This window comes from Pogona vitticeps, chromosome 6 (assembly GCF_051106095.1).
Source record: "Pogona vitticeps strain Pit_001003342236 chromosome 6, PviZW2.1, whole genome shotgun sequence".
In the NCBI taxonomy this organism is placed as follows: domain Eukaryota; kingdom Metazoa; phylum Chordata; class Lepidosauria; order Squamata; family Agamidae; genus Pogona; species Pogona vitticeps.
The window spans coordinates 58,275,562-58,293,530 of NC_135788.1; the positions used below are offsets into that span (position 1 = coordinate 58,275,562).

General features: G+C 39.3%; 1 protein-coding gene across 3 annotated transcripts in view; it reads right to left on the reverse strand.

The window, feature by feature from the left end:
- CNTNAP2 (contactin associated protein 2) overlaps positions 1–17,969 on the reverse strand; it is a 2,051,986-nt gene that overhangs the window by 1,251,446 nt on the left and 782,571 nt on the right. The window lies entirely within an intron of this gene.

Below are 17,969 nucleotides of genomic sequence, written 5' to 3' on the forward strand. Positions count from 1 at the left end.
GCTCCTTTCTCTCCAGTTACATGTTGTGAGGCATGAGTGGGGGCAGAATCATTTCATTACATGAAAAAGAAGAGAGGCATAAATGTAAGGAGTGTTATTGTAGAAATAATCTTCCCTTTCTATAGGTTCTCTGGAGAGGATGTTAGCATGTCTATGCTACTGTCTTTCCTAGGGTAACTCTGGGAAAGAAGGGTGATGGCAGCCAAATGGAATCAGTAGCCAACAAATAGTGTAGGATTGTAATTTCATTTATTTAAGAAATATTTAAACTAATTAGACAAAACAACTCCTGGGACAGGTGACTGCTGCAAGTCTGTGACAGTTTGGAGATTTGTTATGTTTCTTCATTAAAACTTCTATATCAGATTAGAATTGTAGAATCATTAACTCATAGAATAATGAAGTTGGAAGGAGTCAATAGGACAATTGAGTCCCTGCTCAGTGCAAGAATCCAAATCAATGTATATCTGGCATATGTCTATTTAGCTTTCTCTTGAATGCTTCCGGTGTTGGAGGATTCACCACCATCAGAGGTAACTGGTTCCATTGACATTATGCTCTAACAGCTAGGAACCTTTCCTGATATTCAATCAAAATCTGGCTTCCTGTAACCTGAATCCATTATTAAGTAGAAGGGAGAGAACAGCAACTACATCTAAACTCTTCATGTGTGTGTTAAGTCTTGCTCAGTCAGAACAATTTATAACAACCCTAATAAGGAAGTGAGATATTTAAAGGGTGAGGCAGACCCAGGGAGCTCACGACCAATGAGGGAGAAACAGGAGTTTGATGAGGGAGAAACAGGAAGAGAAGGTAGGAAGGAAAGATCTACTGGAGGAAGGGACAAAAGAAAGTGTGTGTGGGGGGGGGGGACCAAGGAGACAAAGGCACAGAGGTGAGTGTTTTCAGATTAATACTAGGGAGGGACTTGGAGTAACCCCTTGGAATTCCCCATTCATAAACACAGTGTGCTCAGTTTAACAGCAAGGGCTGTATGTTCAGTTTAACAGGAAGAGTGTGTCCTTAACAGCAAGGGCATTGTGCAGGATTAGGGATACATAAGCCCTTATTCTCAAACAAACAACAGAGCCAAAAGCAACTTTGAAAACATCAGATCAGGCTTTGAAGTTCTGGGAAAGAAACATAAGGAATTTAGGGCCCAGATAGTTTTCTCATCTGTCCTACCAGTACTCGGAGGAAGAATATAAAGGCAAAGGGAAATACTCCAGGTGAATCACTGGTTAAGAAGGTATTGTCAACATGGGGGATTTCATTTTGGAGATTACAGGCTAAGCTTTCTCGATGATGGACTGCTAGCAAGAGATGGCTTGAACTTCACAAGGACTGGAAAGAACATGTTTGGCTGCAGCATGAAAAACTTCATCAGGAGGGCTTTAAACTGAACTGGAAGCAGGAGGGAGATGCAACCATAGAAGTAAAGACAGATAAAAACTTACACACAATAAGAGGAATGGACTGAAAGTCAATAATAACTTTAACATTCTAATCATATTAATAAATATATGCAAAGCAAGCACCATATCACTCAATCTCCTGTGTCTATACATGAATCCACAAGTATGGGAAAAAAACAAGAACTGGAAATCTTAGGTCAGGAGGGTAAATATGGTCTGATAGGAATAACTGAAACTTGGTGGGATTACTTCCATATTTGGAATACAACCTGAAGAATATAATTTGTTCAAAAATAACAGAAAGAATAGAAAGGGAGGTGGAGTTACAGCATATGCGAAAAATACACGTTCCTGCACAGAAATACAGGAAGAGGAGGAGATTCCCTGTCCCATTGAGAGCATCAGAATTAATGTCATTGGGGCAAAAAACAAAAGGAGCATGGTAGTTGGATTCTACTACCGACTGAGCAATCAAGGAGAGGACGTGAAGAAACTTTTGAAAAAGAAATTGCAAGCATTTCAAAGAGACATTATGTGATTAGAAATTTCAGTTATGCTGATATCTGTTAAAAGTCAACTTCTGCAAAGTATGTCCCTTCCAAGAAATTCCTGGCTTGTGTGGCTGGTCATTTTTTTCTTACAAAAAATGGAGAAAGAAACTAGAGAACTAGTGACCCTTGACTCAATTCTAACTAATAGAAACAATTTGGTGGAGGAAGAAGCAATAAAGTGAACATAGTCACTCTGGGTGAGAGTGACCATATTCTACTAGAGTTCTTGATTTCAAAGGAAACCAAAGCAGAGTGTAGCCACATATGCATGCTGGATTTTAAAAAAGCAAATTTTAGCAAACTGAGGACAATGATAAATAAGGTCTCATGGCACAAGATCCTGACAAGAAAAGGAGTGCAAGAAGGGTGGGAGTTTCTAAAATGCACAACTACAAACAATCATGAGAAGAAGAAAGTGGGAGACAGCAGAAAAGGCCAGCGTGGCTTCACAAAAAGCTCAGAGAAGACTTGAAAACAAGACAAACAAAAAAAGACACATATAGGAAGTGGAAGCAAGGCCAGGCCCCAAAGGAAGAGTATAGACAAGTAGCAAGACATTGCAGGGATGGCATTAGAAAAGCAATAGCTGAGAATGAACTGAGGCTAGCTAGAGAAACTAAAAGTAACCAAAAAAAGAGAGTATTGTTTAGGTACGTATGTAGCAAAAGACAAAGAAAAGAAACAGTGGCTCAGCTACTCAATGGAAAAATGATAATGGAAGACAAAAAAGGCAGGGGTGCTCAATTCCTATTTTAGCTCAGTCTTTTCCCAAAGGACAATGACTTTCCAGACAAATGTGAATTTCAGGTGTGGATGGGTGGATCTGCTACCCCAAGCTCTCCTTAGGATTAGAATTCTGTCATGGGGAAAGAGCAAACTGAGCCCCTGTCATGTGTGACCGGCCATATCCATTTGGAAATCTCCCCACCAGTCAAGCAATGACCAAAATATCTCCCAGAGAACTAAGGGAGTACTTACCAAGCATATCTAGCAATGTTCAGGAAAATAAACAATTCCTGGTAGACAAAGAAGTGCAGTCCTTAAAAGAGCCACTGCACCCTTTTCAATCACGAGACTATGTGTTTTTGAAGTCATGTACCATTGGCCCTTTTGAACCCTGTTGGTGTTCCTAGTGTTGCTCACCACTCCGTCATCATTGAAGATGGAAGGTATCACCCCTTGGATACATTAACAATGAGCGGAAAGAAATTGTTGCACTGACACACTCCACCTGCATGTCACTACCTCTCAGGCAGAGGAACTGAGAATGGACAGTACAAGGCATAAACAGTTTGAAACTATTCTTTTGGCAACAAGGAACTAAGGACACTAAGGTATAAACTGTAGGGGGAGAGGGGCGGAGCTATAGCAGCGAGAACAGAGGGAAACCCAGGCTCTGGGGAAAACCTCTGTAATCTCCAGTTTGCAGACCCCCCAGAAATGAAAAGGGGGCAAAGCATTGCAGGAGAGCAAAGCCTTGATGCACAGGGGGGCCGAGGGACCCCAAATTTTAGACAGCAACCTGATTTTTCATGAGTCTCCTTCCTCAAGCACAAGAACTGTAAGATGCCATGATGGCAAGGCAGCTGCAAAATTCACCACGGAGGGGTGCTGATATAGATATGATCTCTGAGACTTCTGGACAGTGAGTAACTGATCTTTGAGCTTTTATAAGCAGTGCAGATTGATCTTGCTTTGACTATACTGACTGTGTTTGTGTTTGAAGTCCGGTGTGCTTGTTTAACAAGCAGCCGGCCACAGAAGAAAGCTGAGACCAGCCAGAGAGCAGCGGAGAAGCTTTGTTTGGCAATGAACCATAAGTCAATTAAGTTATAAAACAATAAAAGGGTACTTAAAAGTAAGACAGCTGTGAAGCACTGGACCCCCTAAAGCAGTGTTCCCCAACTTTGGGCCTCCAGATGTTCTTGGACTGCAACTCCCAGAAGCCTTCACCACCACCTCTGCTGGCTAGGATTTCTGGGAGTTGAAGTCCAAGAACATATGGAGGCCCAAGGTTGGGGACCACTGCCCTAAAAGGCTGCTGGTCATTCGGCCAGAGAGCTCGACAGGCACTTATCTGCCACTTGGGCAAGTCCCAAGACTTCAGCAGTGCGTAGCATAAGCCCTTTGAACAAGTCGACCTTAAAAGAACACTTTACACTTACTCAGTACTTTGCAAGTACAGCAGTGGTCAGGGAACAAATGGGGTAAAAATGAAAATCCTGGGGGTAATGAGGATGCGACCCTAACCCCCTTCCCCCTCCTCCTCCTCCTCCTCTTTGCCTGGAGGTGGGTCCCGGGCTGCCTGATTGCCCTCTTCTCACCCCCTTCTCCGTTCTGGCTGCAGCCAAGCGGATGGAGGCTGGCGATGGGTCCCGGTTGTTGGCATACGGCAGCTGAGACAGTGGCAGAGCCAGCCATGGCAGAGGGTGAGGCCAGGACAAGTGGTGGAGAAAGGGAATGGCCCCTGTGGGGCCAAGAACTGAGCATGGCCCCACCAGGTGGCAGCCTGGGTGCAGGTGGCAAGGCTTTGGCGGCAGCACTCAACTGACTGCATGTGACCTGAGAACCTTCCTTTCAAATCAAGGGGGTAATGTCAGCGTATATAAAATTTTAAGGGGGTAAAAGGTAAAAAAAGTTCCCTGACCCCAGAAGTACAGGCACACGGGCTTTGTGATTCTTAGAACTCACTGAAGCTCAGTTAGGTAGGACTCTTAAATGATAGCTAGTTTGTGGCCCTCTCCACTTCCTGAATTTAGCCAGAGCCTGCTGTTCAAGAGACTAGTCCTTTGGTAGAATTTTTAATAATTAATTTTTATTAGAAAAATAGAGTTTCATTAGAAATCAGTTTATATTGCATAAGCATTAGCATCAAGAAACATATTCAAAGATTTTTACAGTTAAATAATGATTTCCCATTTAAAATAATAAACTAAAAAGCTGAAACTAAGGTGGGCTATAGTGGGCTAGCCCCATCTCCTTCTTTCTCCTTACTTACATCCTCTCTCCTTTATGGAATTGAACAACACATGAACCATCACATTCCATTATTCTCCATCAGTCACTTTCATATAACCCATCATCAATTTTTCTACCTTTCTAACTCCTCCTTCATGGCCTTTCCGGCTGTTAACCAATTAACCTTAAGAGGTTGCACCATCTCTCTCCTTCCCTTATTCCCATGAGTGTCCAGGTGTTGTTTATCTCTTCTCTAGCTAGCTTGAAATGTTGATATCCAAACCAACATCATCAAACAATTGATAATCTCATACCTTAGAGATTAAAGCAGAAACCTTGAGTCTTAAAACAGAAATTAAAAAAATACACAGAAGATATACGATTTCACCCAAGCAGTGGAAGCAGCAGAAAAACATATTATGGAACTGGATCATGAAACGGAAGAGACAAAGAACGAGAGACTTTCAGATCAGAAATGCCTGATGTACTTGAAAATCGAACGAGCATCATATTTTTAAAACTTCAAAATATTTAAGAGGAAGGTGCCAAAGACTTAGAACAACTATTAAGTCAGGAATTAGCCCCACAAATTGAAATGAAGCGTGCAGAATTTAGACAATCAATAGCAAAAGCTTATAGACTGGGTACTAGATACACCAGGAAAAATAAATTGCCCAGAGAAATGAATATTACATTCTTGAGAACGACAATAAGAGACAAATTATTGAAAATGAATAGAGATAACAGACTTAAAATCAAAGGAACAGAGATCAGAGTCCTAAAACATGTGCCCTGAGCCGTGCGGCAAAAAAGACAAGAATATGCATTTCTGATCAAGGTACTGACGCAAAGGATATTCTCTTTACTTGGCTCACTCAAGAGGTGGCCTACATAAATTGGGATCCCAAGAGGTATACCTTAAACAGCATAATGAAGGCTAAAGCATTTCTGAAAGAAATGAGAGATAAACTTCAGTTAAGTGATGAAGAATTATGAATTTTAGAAGGGGAAAGTGAGGACGACGACAGTGGACAAGCAGATTGGAAGAAACCCATCTCTCTGATGAAAAGACATAAACAGAAAGCAAAAGAAAAAGATGGTAGTAAGCACTCACAAGATGTCGAACCAAACTAGGATTATATCAGTAAATGTGAATGGACTAAATTTGCCCCAGAAACAGAAGTTAATATTCAGTAAATTGATCAAGGTGAAAGCAGGAATAACCTGCATTCAAGAGACACATATTAAAGACAAAGACACCTATTAGAAAAGTCAAAATTAGGTATGGTCTTTATAGTGGCTGATCAACAAAAGAAAAGAGGAGTAGCCACCTATATAAAAAAGGACCAGGAACCAAAATTGATATATGCATCTAAAGATGGTTGAATTCTTATGGTTACAAAAAGATGGGGGAAAATATTGCATATAAATACTTATGCTTCAAATGAAAATCAAGCAAAATTTTATGAAGAACTTAAAAAGGAGTTAATTCCAAGAATGGAAGAGAAAATTTGCATAATTGGAGATTTTAATGCGGTAACAGACAAACAAAAATATACTTAAAGAACCGATGGGAAAAAAAGGGGGGAAAGAGAAATTTAATCCCAAAGGAATTTTTGGAAATGGCAGAAGAGTTAAAATTAATTGACATATGGAGAACTAGATTTCCCCATAAAAAGGATTTTACCTTTTATTCAAACAGACATAAATCCTGGTCCAGAATAGACAACTGTTGTATATCTGCAGATCTAAGTCAAGAAGTTGAAGATATTGAGATCCTCCCAAATACCTATGCAGATCATAATCTGCTCTGGATGACTCTGAATCAGCAACAAAGAAGAGGAACATGGAGAATAAATCTGTTAATATTCAGAGAAGTCCTTTGATAATATGAATTGGAACTTTATGCTGAGTCAATTAAAGATGATGGGCCTTCAAGGAAGTTTTTGACAAGCAGTGGAATCAATTTATTCACAACAAAAAGAAATGTGATGAGATGGGTTTTTGAGTTAAAATCTTTTAAGGCATATGGGTTTTCTAATTATGAAATGAGCCAGAGAGGTTCCATCTTGTTTCTTTGTATAAAGTATCTTTGCTATGCTGACAAGTTGTTTTCTAGGCGAGCCGAGAGAATGTTATTCTGAGAGCCTGAGAAAGGACTCTGTGTGATTAGATAGATGGGAATTGTTGTGACTCTTTGATAAACCACAGTTAACCCAAATAACATCTGGTGCGTATGAGAAAGAAGTCATGTGGTGCAACAGGACTGGTTGCCTAGTAACGAACTCTGATTGGATGACATCGTGGGAAGGTGCGATGAGCCCTTGCCAGTTACTCTTGAAAAAGGAACTTTTTGCCTATGGACATTGTCTTTCAAGACCGATCCTTCAGTCATTCGTGACACATGGGACTAACCTTTACTATACTGGATTACCTATGGACTTATGGGATTTTTCCCTAAGGACTATGCATGGACTATTTTCTATAGACTGTTCTATGGAATATTCTTTATGGACTTCTTTTCTTGGAATACTCCATATGGACTATGCTCTTGTAATTTTGTAAGGACTATGGTATATTTACTGGATTTTTCTTTTCTAAGGACTATGGGACATATAATGGATTTTTCTTTTTGTAACAGTATTTTTGTTCTACAGGATCACTGAGGACTATAGCCTTTTTATAACCTACTTGGATTATTTTGTGTTTACTAATGATTTCCTGGATTGGAACTGTTTTTATTCTTTTTAATGGCTTTTTGTGTTTTTGTAAGGTTTTTGAACACTTTTATATTTTTCATGTTTTCTTTGCCTCACTACATCTGTGTAACTAAGCAGCACAATGCTAGTTTATTTGTTTTGGATTAATTTGGCTTTGATACTTAGTAACATGCTTATTCTTTAATAAAATAAAGATTATAAAACTCAATTGGTTTTCTGAACAGTACACTTGTCATAGGGTTATCTGAGAGTGCTGCCTCGGCCTAGCTTACTTAGAGTCCTGTCAGTGGTGCAAGTTAAGTCTAAGGACTACAAAGCCCACTTGACCTTTTCACAATAATATCTGAGAGTACCAGGGTGTTCTTATGTGGGCAGACCTGTGAGAAGGAGTGTTGTAGCATGGCTAGCTGAATTTGGACTCATTCAGCCCATTTTAGCATGTGCAAACTCCTGATTGCTCTCTGTCCAGGCTTACACGTGTGTTCTTGGACCCGTGTTTGCTGGCAAGAAAGAGTCAAGTTTAATAGTCAAATCTCGGAAGAGATTCAAATTTAACAAGGTACAAGATAAGGATTTCCCTTATCACCTTTACTCTTCATTTTGACAATAGAAATATTAAACAGACAAATAAGGAGTGATTCCAAAATGAGAGGGTTGAGAATAAAAGGAGAAGAATATAAATTACAAGCTTACGCTGATGATTTGGTACTATTATTAGAAAACCCAGAGGAATCGATTAGAGAATCAAGAGACACAATTGAAAACTTTGGGGCAGTCACAGGACTCAAATTAAACTATGAAAAAACCAGAATTTTGACCAAAAATATGACACAAGAAGAAGCAAAGAAATTGGAAAGGGAAACAGGATTTGAACATCCAACAAAGATTAAATATCTGGGAATATGCATTACAAAAAAAGCACTTTGATGAAAGACAGTTATCTGCCGATACTTAAGGAAATATAAGGAAAACTTGAAATTTGGACTAAATTACAACTCTTATTACTGGGTAGAATTGCCATTATAAAGATGAATATCCTGCCAAAGCTGTTGTTCCTATTTCAAAACTTACCAATATTGTTGGATTATAAATACTTTAAGGAAGTAGATGCAGTGATCTCTAAGTTTATTTGGCAAGCTAAAAAAGCAAGAATAAAATTTAAAGTTTTACAGGATTTAAAAGAAAGAGGAGGAATGGGCTTATCAAATGGTTTATTATACTATAAGGCTTCAGCATTGAGCTGGATAAAGGAATGGATTATGCTGGAAGATCAAAGACTTTTAAAATTAGAGGGACATGATTTAAGATTAGGATGGTATGCATATATATTGTATGGCAGGAGTAAAGATCAAACATTTTTTTTTAATCATATGGTAAGGAAAGCATTAAACCAGGAATGGCAGTTTTCGGGAAGAAATGTATAAAAAAATCCCGATCTGGGTAGCACTGCTGGAAGATTTTACTCAATCCTCTTTAATGATAGAAGAATGGAGATACAGTGGTGCCTCGCTTAACGATTGCCTCGTTTAGCGATGAATTCGCATAACGATGTGTTTTTTTTAGAAAATAATATGCACCGTATAACGATGTTTCCTATGGGCGATTTTCGCTTAGCGAAGTTTGGGACCATGCTTCGCATAATGAATGTGATTTTAGGTCCCCTGCTTCACTTAACGATGTTTCTTTTTTCAATTAAAAAAGTGTCTTAGAAGGGTCAAAAATGGTTCTAAATGCTTGGATTCGTTAGAGGACCCCCTAAGTCATGTGCAAACCTGATTTGGCTTTGATCTGACTTTTCGTTAATTTATGGTTAATTTTTTTTTCGGCCCATAGGAACCAATGGACCTGTCAAACTCTGACAGCTCCATGCTTTCCTATGGGGGAGAAAACAATTCACCATAAATTAACGAAAGTTCAGATCAAAGCCAAATCAGGTTTGCACATGACTTAGGGGGTCCTCTAACGAATCCAAGCATTTAGAACAGTTGCTGAGTCTTCATTAATTTTTTGTGAATTTTTTCTTCCCCCATAGGAAATAATGGAGCTGTCAGATTTTGACAGCTGTCAAAAGTTGGGGGGAAAAAATTCACTCTAAATTAACGAAAAGTCAGATCTAAGCCAAATTACATTTGCACCCATTTTAGAAGGTGCAGAAGCTATTCCAAGCATTTAAAACCATTTTTGCCCCTTGTATGACACATTTAAAATTGCAAAAATTGACTTCGCAAAGCCATTGAAATGTATTGAGTCAGCTACAATACATTCCAATGGAGGAAACATTGTTTCGCTTAGCGATGTTTCCTATGGGTTTTTTCACTTAACGACGGCAATCCGTTCCAATTGGAACGGATTAACCGGTTTCCAATGCATTCCTATGGGAAATGGTGTTTCGCATAGCGATGGTTTCACACAGCGATGTTTTTTTGGAACAAATTAACATCGCTATGCAAGGCACCACTGTATACATATAAAGAATTATTAGCCAAAGAACAAAAATTAAAAAAACACACAAGAGTTGAAGGAATTGGGTTTACAAAGAGACTGGTGGACAATGCTAAAATTAGAATCAAGATTTTAAAAAAGATAAAGCAGTGGGCTTTTATGAGGGGAAGGTATAGGTGGATGAATTATGGATTTATACTAGTGAAAAAATTACACAAAAATGTATACTTTTCTATTAGAATATAGAGGATGAAAGGGTAAAAACTGTGATGATTAAATGGGTGTGAAACTTTGGTTACAATATATAGAGAGTGGACCCGAATGTGGAACGAGAATTAGAGATGGCTCAAAGCTGTAAATTTGAGAGAAAATGTTTTAAAGATGTTTCATAGATGGTATTATACACCTATAAAATTAGCAAAAATTGTATCAGGGTCGAGTAACTCATGTTGGAAGTGTTCTCAGCAACCAGGAACCTTTTTTCATATGTGGTGGGCTTGCGAGAAAGCAAAAAATGTTTGAGACAGATAAAAGATATTTCACAAGAAAATATACATCAAGAAATAACTTTTAAACCAGAAATGTTTTTGTTGAATATAATTCCAAAAATTGTTGATAAAAAAATTAAATATATGTTGCTGCACATATTCACAGCTACAAGGCTGATACGGGCCCAGAGGTGGAAAACACAGGAAATTCTGTAGAAAGAGGAGTTACTTTAAAAAATACTAGATATTGCAGTAATGGATAGCCTATCAGAGACACTACGTGATAACCCAAGAATATATATCAAGGAAAGTTGGAAAATGTTTTATAATTGGGCCCAGAAACAGATATGAGTAGAGAATGTACCGTATCAGAGATTACCATACCACAGTCGAGGTCAAGAGCTTTTTAGTTATTATATGAAAGCAAGTATTCCCCTGTGTATGTTTTTGTTTTGTTTTGTTGTTAATCCCTTTTCCCTCTTTCCTGTGGTGTATAGTTGTTTGTGATAGTAAATAAATAAATAAATAAATAAATAAATAAATAAATAAATAAATAAATAAATAAATAAATAAATAAATTTTTAAAAGGTATAAACTGTAGCGTGGGAGTTGTGGGTAACTATAAGCTTTTCTGTACTGTGTATTTTCATTTGTTGGTTTAAACAGTTCAAGTAGTTTGTGGCGAAACCCCAAGATGCTTAAAACATTATGCATATTAGTTATAATCTCTTCCTGCAAGGAGAGCTATGGGGGATGGAAATTTAACTCCTTGGTTAAGTTGTATTGTCGAATAAAAATAAAACCAGATTTGGAAAATGTTGAATATGTACATAGTTACTTTCCCACCAATAGAGACCAAGGCCTCTTCAGTTTACCCACTCTATTGCTAATGTACCAATGGTACAATGAGCCTGTCCAGACACAGGAAGCCCAGACACCTAATCATTTCAAATCTGAGTACCAGCCCCAAATTTGACCTTTTGTTTCCAAAACTCAACAGGGTCAACTCCAATAGAAATTTGGACCTATTGTTCCTTTGTGATTCAAGCTAACCAGTCAGATTTCACATTAAAGAATAGTATTCTTGCCACATTTGAATTAAACTTTCCATCCCAGATTGAAGTCCTCCTGCCCCAATATCAATTCAACCAGAACTGGACTTTTCCATAGCTCAAAATTGCTCTGATGATCCTGTAGGCCCAATCCAGGGGAATTTTGGAGACATTTCGGATGCTGGCTTGTGGTGGCTATGTGGTGACAAGGGACTTAAAGTCCTCCCCACCAAATGGTGAGGTACTTGCACTATAGGATATCTATGTCTGGGAAGAAAACACACAAAGCCACCGCAGGCTGTCCATAATAGTATATGCTCCAGCTATCAGAGAGTCCATAGAGAGACTTCACTGTCCTTTTGGAAACTTATAGGAAGAGCAGGAACTAAATGTTTTAACAAACTTCATTCAGAACACCTCTATCATTCTTGGACAGTGAGCTAGTCTAACAATGGATTCAAACTGAAGTTTCTCCCCTCAGAGATATGGCAAAACAGATTAGCTCTCAATCTGCTTCTGATGGCACAAGGAGGAACTTGTGTTTTTATTAATGAAACCTGTTGTATATTTCATGATGAAACTAAATGTTAATTCTTAGATCATTATCAAGTAGTGCACATTATTGTCTCATTGAAACAGGAGCATAAAAGACTCCAATTCAACATTTGTCCTGGAATTGGTTGACTTCGTGGCTCCTCAGTCTTAACTGGCTACCTCAGCTTTTCATTGGTTTTCTCTTAATTGTCTGTGCATTGCTTTTGCTTGTTGCTGTATTCACTGTCTTCCTCTCCTCTTACAATGTATGCCAAGGCTCCACTGCTGACTCTTCAACATACATGGTACTCACTGATTTACCATCTACCCCCCCCCCATGCCAGCCTTAATGATTCAGGATATGTAATTTTCAGATAAATATGTTATATATTGTTCATATATTATTATCCCTCCATTTTTAAATTGTCCATAAAAGCCACAAAAGTGATGAACAACAGAAAAGGGAAGAATTGCTAGCCTTATAACTATGATTTGCCATGCAACTATACTGAGGGGTCATCATGTAGCCTTAAACGTATGAATTGTCTTGGGGATCATGAATCTTGGGGCCTGCCTGTGCTTATGTGCGTATTCTCATGTATGCCTTTAGGAATGTTTATTCCTGTAGTTGTATGGAGGAAGAGGGAGAGTGGCCTCGAGAAGGGGCCTAGACAACATAAAGCTGGAATACACATCCCTGATCAGGGATGGTCAGCATTGTTCTGAAACCAGGTGAAAACAGCTGTCCATGCCTCACCTCTGGTGCCACCCCAACTGCCCCTCCTTAAGTAGTTTAGCATAGGAAACCTATTAGAAGGGGCTTTTGTCTTTGTAATGTACTTTTTCTCTCCTTTAGAGCATACCCACTAGCATGTATTTCTGGGCATCAATAAAATTATGTTGTATCATGCTGATCTCATTTTCTTGATCTTCTGCCAGGGACCATCACTGTCTAAAATTGGGTAACAGGTGGAGGGGACAAGATTGCAGCTGGGGATTGATAAACAAATAGTCAAGGAATACCTCACTGCCTTGTGTGAGTTCAAATTCCCAGGGCCAGATGAACTGCATCCAAGAGTATTGAAAGAAATGGCTGAAGAGATCTCAGAACCACTATCCGTTATTTTCTTGAAATCATGGGAAATAGGTGACGTGTCAGATGATTGGAGGAGGGCTAAAGCTGTCCCTAACTTCAAAAAGGGCAAAAAGGAGAAACCTGGGAACTACAGATGATCAGTCCCAGGGAAAATTCTGGAAGAGATTATTAAGTGGTCATTATGCAAGGATGCAGAAAACAATGCAGTAATAACTAGAAGCTAGCATGGATTTGCCAAGAACAAATGCTGCCAGATGAATCTAATCTCATTTTTTTCATCAGGTAACCTCCCTGATAGACAGAGGGAAAGCTGTAGACATAGTATATCTTGACTTCAGCAAAGCTTTTGACAAAGCGCCCCATGATACTCTGATTAACAAGCTAACTGTATGTGGGCTGTCAGTTGGCTACACGGTTAGCTAAAGTGTTGGACTCAGAGGGTGGTGATTAATGGTTCCTTCTCAAACTGGGTGGAAGTAATAAGTGTGGTACCATCTGATTCAGTCCTGGGCCTAGTGCTCTTCAACATTATTATTAATGGCCTGAAATGTGGTGTATGGAATGCTAATCAAATTTGTGGATGACACAAAATTGGGTGGAATTACTAATACACTGGATGACAGAAACAAAATTCAAAATCATCTGGATAGGCCTGAGCACTGGGCAGAAAACAACAGAATGAAATTTAACAGGGAAAAGTGCAAAGTCCTGCATCTAGAAAAAAGAAACGAAACACACAGCTACAAGATGGGGGATACCTGGCTCAGCAATACTATAAGCAAGAGAGATCTTGCAGCTGTTGTAGATTACAAGCTGAGTATGAGCCAACAGTGTGATATGGCTACAAAAAAGGCAAATGCTATTTCAGGTTACATTAATATAATTACAGTCTCCAAATTCCATAAGGTACTAGTTCCCTCTCTTTGGCACTGGTTACGCCTCATCTTGAGTATTATGTACAGTTCTGGACTCCGCATTTCAAGAAGGATGCTGACAAATTGGAACAAGTTCAGAAGAGGGCAACAAGGATTATTGGGGGGCTGGAAACCAAGCTCTATGAGGAAAAACTGAAGAACTCGGAATGTTAAGCTTGAGAAAAGAAGTCTAAGAGACATTTAGACAACCACCTGGCAGATATCCTTTGATGGCCTTCCAACTTCACTACTGATGGGCCTTCCAACTTCACTATTCTATGATTCTATGATTGAAATCATGAGGATTCATGGGGATCTGTCCATGAGATCCATGTTTTTGCATCACTGCAAAGCCATGCACTGGGGGAACCATGATTTATATGGTGTAGTCTGTGGGAACAGATGGGTCCTATGTTTGGAGAGTCTTTTTATTCTGATTCTGCATAAAATCATGTGGATCTACTAGGATCTCTGCATCAGATCCATGTTTTTGCACCACTGTCAAGCCATGAGCTTGGGGACCTATGTTTTCTATGTTGTTGCCTATTGGCAGAAATGGAGCCTATTAGCGGACAGTGGTTTGGGGATGACCCTGCAGAAAAATTACATGGCTCCATGAAACTCCATGCATCATCTCCACTGTTAGTGAGCAGGTATTTAATAGAAAAAGTAGTGAAACATATAGTAACATATCACACATATAAAAATAAGACTCCTCATGCCAAATGTAGCAAACTACAGCTATCTTCAATTCCTAGAAACAAGATAAGGCCTATGCGACCTCCAAACACATTGGAACATTACAAGATGTTATGGGGAGGTCTGAAGAGGCCCATTTACACACAACAGATCCTCAGTCTTCAGGAAGAGCAATATCAGTACAGTACAGTACAGAAACCTTTATTAGGCATATACAGAATGACAATTTAACAAATAAGTCAAAATTAAAATTAAGCAAAATGTAGATGAGAACTATGTTCCATTGTATAATGTCCCTGGGTAGCTCAGCTTTTACGTGCATGTTCTATTTGGTTGGTTAACTCCCTGGTTGCTCAGTCGTGAATTTATACCTTGTAGTTTGCAGTCTCATTGGATTTTGCACTTTTCTCATTAGGACAGCGTTAAGAAAGAGTGTAACCCTTGCAATAGTCTCCATGTCCGTTGACAACAACAGATAGGACAAAGTGTTTTTCGGGCTAGCACCTGGGGGTCCAATGCCTAATGGAGTAATATAATTTGCTCTCAGGTCCTTATACCTAGGGCAGCTGCATATTAGGTGCTCCAGGGTTTCGGGGGTGTTCCAAGAACAGTCTCAGCACCAGGTTGGGCTTACATTGTGAGTAAATGAAGCAACCAGCTCTTGTGTTGGCATGACGTTGCATCTTGCTAGAGTAAAAGCACATCGCAGCTGGGTATTTACCAGGAGAGCCAAGTACCTGGGCATCTGTCCAATTGTAAACGGTAGTTGGAAAAAAAGAGGAGAGCGTGTTCTGGTGGCAGCTGCAATGTGATTTTGTCTTTCAATGCCCATCAGCCGTAAGACCAGTAGCTTACAGGCATTATCAGGGTTATCATTGCCCAAGCACTCGGGGGGGGGGACCTATGGACTGGATTTTTTTATAAAAAAGACAAAGGCCTGAGCAAATGAACGAGTCACTTAGCAGGGCTTCAATAAAAGGGGAGTGATCGGCCTTAAAAAGAATAACAAGCCCGAATTTGCAAAATCTGACCCAGGCCACATACTCTAGGCTCAATTGACCTGCCTCTAACCGCAGGGTGGCATAAGCTACACAGTGGGCTACACCAAAAAGTTTGTATAGGAACACCGATATAATACGTTCCACCTCATAATTAAAGGCTGGCATCCAAAGTTGAATGGCGCATAGAAGATGTGGGGTAACCTTGGTGTTAAAAACTTTTAACTCCGCAGGTATATAGGAATTGCCTTGCACTAAGGTGAAACGAGGTATGGATTGAGCTGACTTGATGACTTTCATACGTTGCTATGTCCAGGTGAGTCTGTAGGAAAAGGTCAAGCCTAGATAGTTAAAGGATTTGACTTGCTGGATACGCTTGCTATTGAATATCCAGGATCGGGGTGTCCACTTTTTCTCAAATACCAAAATTTTTGATTTGTCGAAGTTTAGTTGTAGTAGGTTGGACTCCAAGTACTCTATGGTAGCAAGTACCAGGCATCTTAAGCCGATTCTTGTTCTAGAAATCAGGACCATGTCATCTGCGTAGAGAAGCAAGTAAACTGGAGTGTTTAGGGCAGTGGGAGTCAATGTCAACAAGATGGGGTGATAGGTCATTCAGGAAAAGATTAAACAGGGTGGGAGCAAGCACACAACCCTGTTTTACTCCCCTGCTGGTGGCAATATTATCGGTAAGATTGCCTAGATCATCATATCTGACTTGGCAGGATGTGGTCGCATATAGTCGTTGGATCAAGAAAAGGAGTCTGTTGTCAATTCCCAGCTTATTGAGTTTTGCCCAGAAAAGGTTTCTGTTTATAAGATCAAAGGCTGCTCTTGTCATGAATTTGATTATGAAAATAGAATAGAGTTGTATATCATAGGATTTATTTCAGAGCAGCAACGAAAAAGCTAGAAATCCGCTTGTGTCCAGGTGCTAATTAGAGAGAAAAAATGTACAAGGTCAGTTCTTCTCCAGCTAAAGAAAAAAAAAGTCAAGAAGAGCAATATGACCTTTATCTTATCTAAACTCCGTCGGACAAGGACATAACTTGTTAATTTAAGAAAGATGGGAGAAGAGAGAAGGAGGAGGAGATGGACGGAGACACAGCCCGGATGACTGCCGGAACACAGCATGAATTTCAGCAGAGAAAAAGCTACTAAAGGACTCTTATTTTTCTAATTGACCGTAAGATAAAATCCTATTTAGAAATGTAGTTAAATTGGTTGTTATTTTCGTTTTTATAGAGGAAATGTTTGTTGGTATCAGCTGGGGTAAATTGGAAATGATTATTTGTGTAAAGATTGGCTTATCTAAATGTGTTTCAAATTAATCTCTATCTTTTTAAAAAAATATAAAAAGGCTGTTTGTCTGTACGTTGGTTTCTTGAATAGACCGTCAAGCTACTCTAGTTAATTGGCTACTTTAAAATTGATTTATTTAATCAGGTCACGTGCATGCTACCAATTTAGGGTCCTACATATAAAACTAAAGAGGATTAAATCTTCTAGAATGACTAGAAGTTTTTTTATTTAAAAATCATAGCAGACTTGGGAGAAAGGGTGGAAAAGTTGCCTAGGGTAAAATTAAAGGACCCGGTTTTACCTGAGTAGGAACTGTTCATCCTGGACCCCTCTCTGTTATGTGTAAAAGCAGTTTCTTAGGAAGCTCGCTTTTATGACAGCTCTATGGTCCAGAAATGCAGTAAATAGTCTTGAGTAGGGGCTGGCCAGTTGTTTCTCGGCAAGAAGTGATAGTATCAGGCATTGTTCCAGGGTAGATCTTCCAAGTCTAAATCCAGCTTGTTCTGGGCTTAGGATATTGTTATCATCAATCCACGAAGACAGCTTGGTTAGAAGGTATGATGCATACAGTTTGCCTGGGATAGAGAGAAGGCTGATTGGTCTGAAGTTATTTGGATTCAATTTATCACCTTTTTTTGTAGATTGGCACTATATGTGATTGTGTCCAATATTTAGGTACTTGCCCCTGGGAGTTCACATTGGAAAACAAATCAGGTAAGAAAGGCGCCCACCACTGTGCAGCGTATTTTATCAGGCCAGATAGAATGAAATCGGGGCCGGCGGCTTTGCCTGACTTGAGA